The sequence below is a fragment of the Lactuca serriola genome, chromosome 5 (genome assembly GCF_051521515.1).
Source record: "Lactuca serriola cultivar US96UC23 chromosome 5, Lser_US96UC23_V15, whole genome shotgun sequence".
Classification (NCBI taxonomy): Eukaryota; Viridiplantae; Streptophyta; class Magnoliopsida; order Asterales; family Asteraceae; genus Lactuca; species Lactuca serriola.
The window spans coordinates 204,701,094-204,707,689 of NC_136412.1; positions in this window are offsets into that span (position 1 = coordinate 204,701,094).

Below are 6,596 nucleotides of genomic sequence, written 5' to 3' on the forward strand. Positions count from 1 at the left end.
TACCATACGGAAAGTTTGACAGATCTAAGATTCCTAATTAGAGTACTGAAAGTTAGGAATATTTTACAAACAAGTTCTACTTAGAGCACAGATACGAAGGGCTAATCCTTAACCAAAAGATAAAGATGTACTAGACATACCCTAACGGCAATGAGAATTCCTGGGGCGAACCCTGAGGTCTGACACTTGACGAAACACCTCTTGAAGTTGTCACTCATGAGCCCTCTGACGGGCTCGAAGTTCCAAGACTTCAGCTCGGGAAGCAGCCAGCTGTTGCTGAAGTGTTTTGTTGGTTCCCCTGGTCCTTTCCATTTCTTCTTCTAGACGGCGGATGCAGACTTTGTTGACACCAGAGTTGGAATCAACCTCCATGACTCGATTAATAGCTGCTCGACCTTGTTCACCAGTACGAGCTATCCTGCGGATAATGATGGGCAGAGCTCGATCCGCAGAGCCACCTTCGCTGAGGTTGTAAAAGCTTCGGTCCCCAAATTAAGGTAAGGGTTGACCCTGTTCATTACTCCAGCTATTGAAGTTGGTTGCCTACAAAGGTGTAGGACCTAGAAAAGTTGCTCGGGGGTTGTTGTTTGGGACCTGACCTACTGGCGGTAGGTTGTTGACTTCAGGCTTAGAGTCGGATCCATCAGAAAAGCCTTCTACGAGGTGATCATCCAAAGGGATTCGATGCTCATTGGGAAAGTACGGGCTCTTCTTCGCTCCATCCAGCATTGCCTTCGTTGGGAAAGTACGGGTCGCCATGATGGAATCCATCCATTTAATCTACACGAGAAGAGATGTATAAGAATCTAGTGTATAAATAGCTTGTAGTAGCACAAAATACTCCTATAGTATTTTAAGTTTAAGATCTACTGTTCTCCTTGTGGTATTGTTGGTAAGTTTTTAGACTTATTAACATATCACAACCATTCTAGGGCATATGCTAATCACTCCTCGGACCAGCTTAGTTGATCAGGCTATTCCATTCCCAGGACTGACCGTACATCCCCGAGCTCACTTGTGATATTTAACAATCGCAATACTTTGGTTCTTGTCATTGTGACACTGATTTTAGTATGAATGCAAACTAGTAAACTTAATTAAATATTTTAATATTTAAAGTATAGACTCTTGGTCAGAGTGTTTTAATCCCAAATGGGTTTATAGTTTAGTATATCTTTTATGGGTTGATATACTCAATTCATTATAAACAATGCTCTGATACCAATATGTCACACCCCAAAACCAAGAACGGCGGAAATGTTCTGGGGCGGAGGACGTCATATAAAGTATCACAACACAGTATAACAGTAAATAAGCAAACAACATCATCCATTGCATTAAATATATAATTTTAATACAAGTGTGTTCTGTACAGTTATAGACACCAAAAAGTAAATCAAAATAATTAGATGAGTCTTGAATGCGCTCCATCTTCTCAAAAGCTGGCCTCGGTACCTGTCTACTGTCGACCTGAGAATACAAGTTATTTTGAAAGAGTTTATCAACATTTAGCTGGTGAGTTCATAAGTATTTTAGTGTCAGTGTTTGTTATCAAAACGTTTGAACATGGTTTTAAGTATGAGTTTGTAAAAGGTATGTAAATGTTTGTAAAAGTTTGAATCTCCTAGAAAAACATATATTTTCTAATAAAGTAGCCTTCTACCAAGGCGTAACTGTTCCGTACGTTCGTTTTTTGTAAAAGTCTGTAATTTCCCAAGTGTAACTATCATTAACCAAATATAGCTTGTACATTAATGTTTAAGTGAAATAATCACTAAATATATGTAAAGGGTAAATTATTGTAGTACTGTAGTGTTGTATTACAGGAACTACTGCTGTACTAACTACCTTAAACCGGATTTATATTAAGGTATCATGTGATTAATTGTACCATACTGACTGGATAAACAACGACAAATGTAGGTCGTAAAAAGAAATGACGTTAGGCACCCGTAGACCTACAGGTCTGGCTGTAGCTAGCAGCAAGGTGTAGGATAGTCAATCCAGTATAGATATATACGCAAACTCACGCTCTCCCTTCAAGAGACTCTGGCTACAACACGGGCCATGACATTGAAGTCATGCTCCGATACGGATCACAAGGGTTAATGTATTCATGTATATGTAATGTAATGTTACTCGTATACTTGTATATGTTCTCTTTCTAGTATAGTTTTATATGTTCTCTTTCTAGTATAGTTGTATATGTTCTCATGTTAACAAGTATTGACTCATGAATGAACTAACTCATTGATCTAGCAATAGTATAAGTATGATCCTGTGTTACCCCGATGGTAACTTTCTAATGATGTAACTAGTACGCATGAATATGGGAGAATTTTTATAGCTATATATGTACACATGATATATAATTAATATTGAAACGACCTTCGGACGGCTACCCAATAATCCACCAGACCACATCCAAATCGAGGAAAATGAAATAGGGCGGACGACCTTCCCAAGCCTTTTAAACATTACTTATATAACTATACATATATGGGCATGAAATTTATAATAAGTATAACAATGGTTAAGTAAAAGCATTGGATAAGTAAAAGAGTTTGTAAAGTAGTTTGAAGTAAAACAGTTTGAATAGTAATAAATAATTGGTTTTGTAGTTATTAATCACATGTGATTGATGTAATAACTATAAGTATTCAACTTGTATCCCCCCCCCCCCCCCATATTCAATCATTTAAAACATTTAAAAGTATTTCAAAGGCTAGTTAAAGGGGTATGAACTTACTTGAGGTGAGTGCATTGGATTGAAGTGTCGGTTACGGTGGTAGGTGACAAATGAAGACTTGTACACACATACGAGCCTAGTTATCAAATAATGAACATAAATATAACTAATTAGCCAATTTATAACTAATAAAGTAATTTGGGGCACCCTAGAACATGAAAACACTTTGTTTCAAGTGTTAAAGATCACAAGGATTGCATCTGAGTGTTGGTAGGGTAAAACTAGTGTGTTTGGAGTCCAAGGTTAAACTCCCTTGGAGTTTACGGTTTTGATCGTCAAGATGTACGGAGTTTACGGCAGTAAACTCTAGAGTTTACGGTCGTAAACTCTAGTCTTAATGTCCAAGTGTTGTTTTGTGGTTTAGTAAGCATTTTGAAGCAATTATACTAAGTGGTTTGGCCTTTGGAAGGGACTAGGGCAACAAAACACCTCTTTTGAGGAGTTTACAGCCTAATGGCATTTTCCTTTGGGTTTACTACCGTAAACCCTTATGGAGAAGTGTATTGCCATGTTTTCAAGTCCCTAACACAATTAGGTAAGTGTATGTGCTAGTTCCTAAGCCTAAGGAAGAAAATAACCCATTTAGATACACTTTAGGGTGTTTATGGTTTTGGGAGATCCCCAAACTGTAAACACCTATAAATGTTGGATTTTGGTGTTTTTCAAGGCTTAGATACATCAAAGGAAGGTTTAATCAATTCATGGAAGGCTTAAACATCAAACTAGGGCTTAGATAAGGACTTAGGCACACTTTGGTGCTCTTTATAGTGTTTACGGTCCAAGCATCTCCTTGGACCGTGAACACCTATATCCTTGTGTTCTTGACAAATTTCCTTGATATTCAAATGTTATACTAGCTTAAAATCACTCAAGGATGAAATCACCTACTATTAGAAGGCTTGATTTGAGCTAAAAGGCCAAGAACACTTAGTGTGTGTTCTTGGTGTTCTTGGTGTTTTGGAAATCTAGTCAAAATACAAATATCGTTGGATGATTAGATGTATGAACACTAGATTAAGTGTTTTACTAATATAAAAAGGTTAGAACACTTTCAAGATAGAAGATTTGGAATTAAATCTTGGATGGTATTTGAGAGAAAATTTGGAGTTTACTTTTTTGACATTTAGGGAGTAAACACAAATGACTAACTTCATGGGGAGTAAACTCATACATAGGTATGAGTTTACGGTTTTGGGTGATTTCTCAACCCAAAATATAAAAGTTTGGTCGGGTGTTTCTAATACGCAAAGTGTTTGCGGTTTTTGAAATTCAAAACCTGAGACGGCACTTTCTTTCACCTGTTCGTTTAAAAATAATATTAAAATAATCAAATGAACTTTATATTTCTTAAAAATAAGAAATAATTACATTAACATATGATACGAAGTGGTTGACTTTTAGGGTTTGACCGAATGGAAATTTCGGGTCGTCACACAAGGCCAGTGGGAGTATAGTTAGCTTCCTCGTTTTGTATGTCGATGACATACTACTCATAGGAAACGACGTCCTGACTTTGCAGGAGGTTGAATCCTGGCTCGGGAAGTGCTTCCCTATGAAGGACCTCGGAGAGGCTTCCTATATTTTGGGAATAAGGATAGTCAGAGAACGAAGTAAAAGACTAATAGGACGTAGTCAAAATACTTACTTAGATAAAGTACTAAAACGTTTTAGTATGGAAAACTCAAAGAAGGGAGAACTACCGATACAAAGTAATGCCAAGTTAAGTAAGACTCAAAGTACGAGTATTGAAGTCGAGATAGCTGAGATGATCCGAGTACCTTATGCCTCCGCAGTTGTCTCGATCATGTACGCTATGACTTGTACTCGTCCTGATGTGGCCTTTGCTTTGAGCATGGTCAGTAAGGGAACCCGGGCAAAGCTCATTGGATTGCGGTCAAGAATATACTTAAGTACCTTCGGAGGACTAAGGAATGGTTATTAGTCCTCGGAGGGAGTGATGACTTAAAGGTGCGAGGGTATAGTGACGCCAGCTTCCAGACCGACAGGGACAACTATCGTTCGCAGTCGGGCTGGGTCTTTACCCTTAATGGAGGAGCAGTAACTTGGAAAAGTTCCAAACAAGAAACCAGAGCTAATTCAACGTGAGAATCAGAGTACATTGCAGCGAGCGAAGCGTCAAAGGAGGCGATGTGGTTGAAGAACTTCATTGGTGATCTTGGAGTTGTGCCTGCCATAAAGGAGCCTATGGAAATTTTCTGTGATAATGAAGGAGCGGTTGCCTTGACCAAGGAACCGAGGGATCATGGTAGATCTCGACATATCAATAGAAAATATCACTTTATTAGACATCGAGTAGAAGAAGGACGCCTCGTAGTAAAGAGGGTATCGTCGGAGGATAACCCAGCAGATCCGCTTACGAAGGGACTGGGCAGGTTTAAGCATTTGCAGCACGCTAGGAGCATTGGGCTAAAAGACGATATTAGTTTAGATTAGATAGTTTTGGAAACATGTAATAGATAAATTTAATTGACATTTGATGATAAAATAAAAGAGTATTATTTATAAGTAAAGCTATTGTCTTATGTTAATCGTTTTAACTATTGTTTCATATTTGCATGTTTTGACTTCCTGAATAATTGAGTTATTAAGAATAATCGAATTATTTGAATGGTCCACAATCGTTCATATGTTGGAAGTAGGTATGAATGAAGATTGTCATGGATTGGTATGTAGATTGTCTAAAAGGTATTAGACATAGCAAAAGTTCGTCGCAACGCTCATGAGTGCTTATGAACAAGTTTTGAGCATTGGAATAAACCCGTGCTTGCTGGAATCACTTTTTGGAATGAGACACAAGTGATCGCAAGATGATAATATCATATGGTCTTAAAACCAAGACATATGATTTATTGTTTATTAATTGATTGTGCATTGATAATGCGAAACCACATCAGTAAATTGATGTCATAAAACACATTGTTGTGTATAATTGATTAGTAAATAGTAAATGCATATAAGTCGAAGTTCATCTGTTACTTTTATCCTAAGAGGGTAAAAGCGATATCAGGGCCCCTCGATGATTTGATTTGACTTATGTTTCGGGCCCGGTCAGGACTGAATTAATGTGTTCAATTAAGTTCTATGTCAAATGAATCGGAGATCGAGAAACCAATTGCTAGACAATAAGTTCCATAAGATTGTCCACACAATATCTAAACAGAGGACTATACGATCCCTTATCTAAAGGACAGGTTACTGATAAGATCAGAGTTTCACAACATCTTTGAGAGCTACGGTTGCTAATCGGATTGTGTTTGTATATATAGTTACTAGACTTATCCAAGTGGGAGACTGTTAAGTACTATGTGTACTAGCTGTATTGTGTGCTCTCTCTCTATCTAGCAAGTATTGACTCATGAATGAACTGAATCATTATATGTTTCATTGTTCTAGTAATAGTTTTAGTATCTTCCTAAACTACCCCTATGGTAGCTTACTAGTAATGTATGAACATGTTTGTATACCCTTGCTACCCAAAGGTATGGAACTAATTGAAAGAAATTTTATGACTATATATGTATACAGGATAAACATTAATTATTTAAACGACCTTCGGACGGATAATGTAACATCCCCCTCAGGCGTTACAGATAACCGATGCCATAAAGCCACATCTAAACAAGGAAAAGGAATTAAAGCAAGCTGGCCTTCCTAAGTCTTTTAAACATTACTTATATAACTATACATATATAATCATGCATTTGACAATATATAAGTATGAAAGAGTTTAAGTAAAAGTATTTGACAAGTAAAAGAGTTTGTAAAACAGTTTGAAGTAATTCAGTTTGGTAACACAGTTTGAAAGGTAAAAATCCACTAGTTTGGT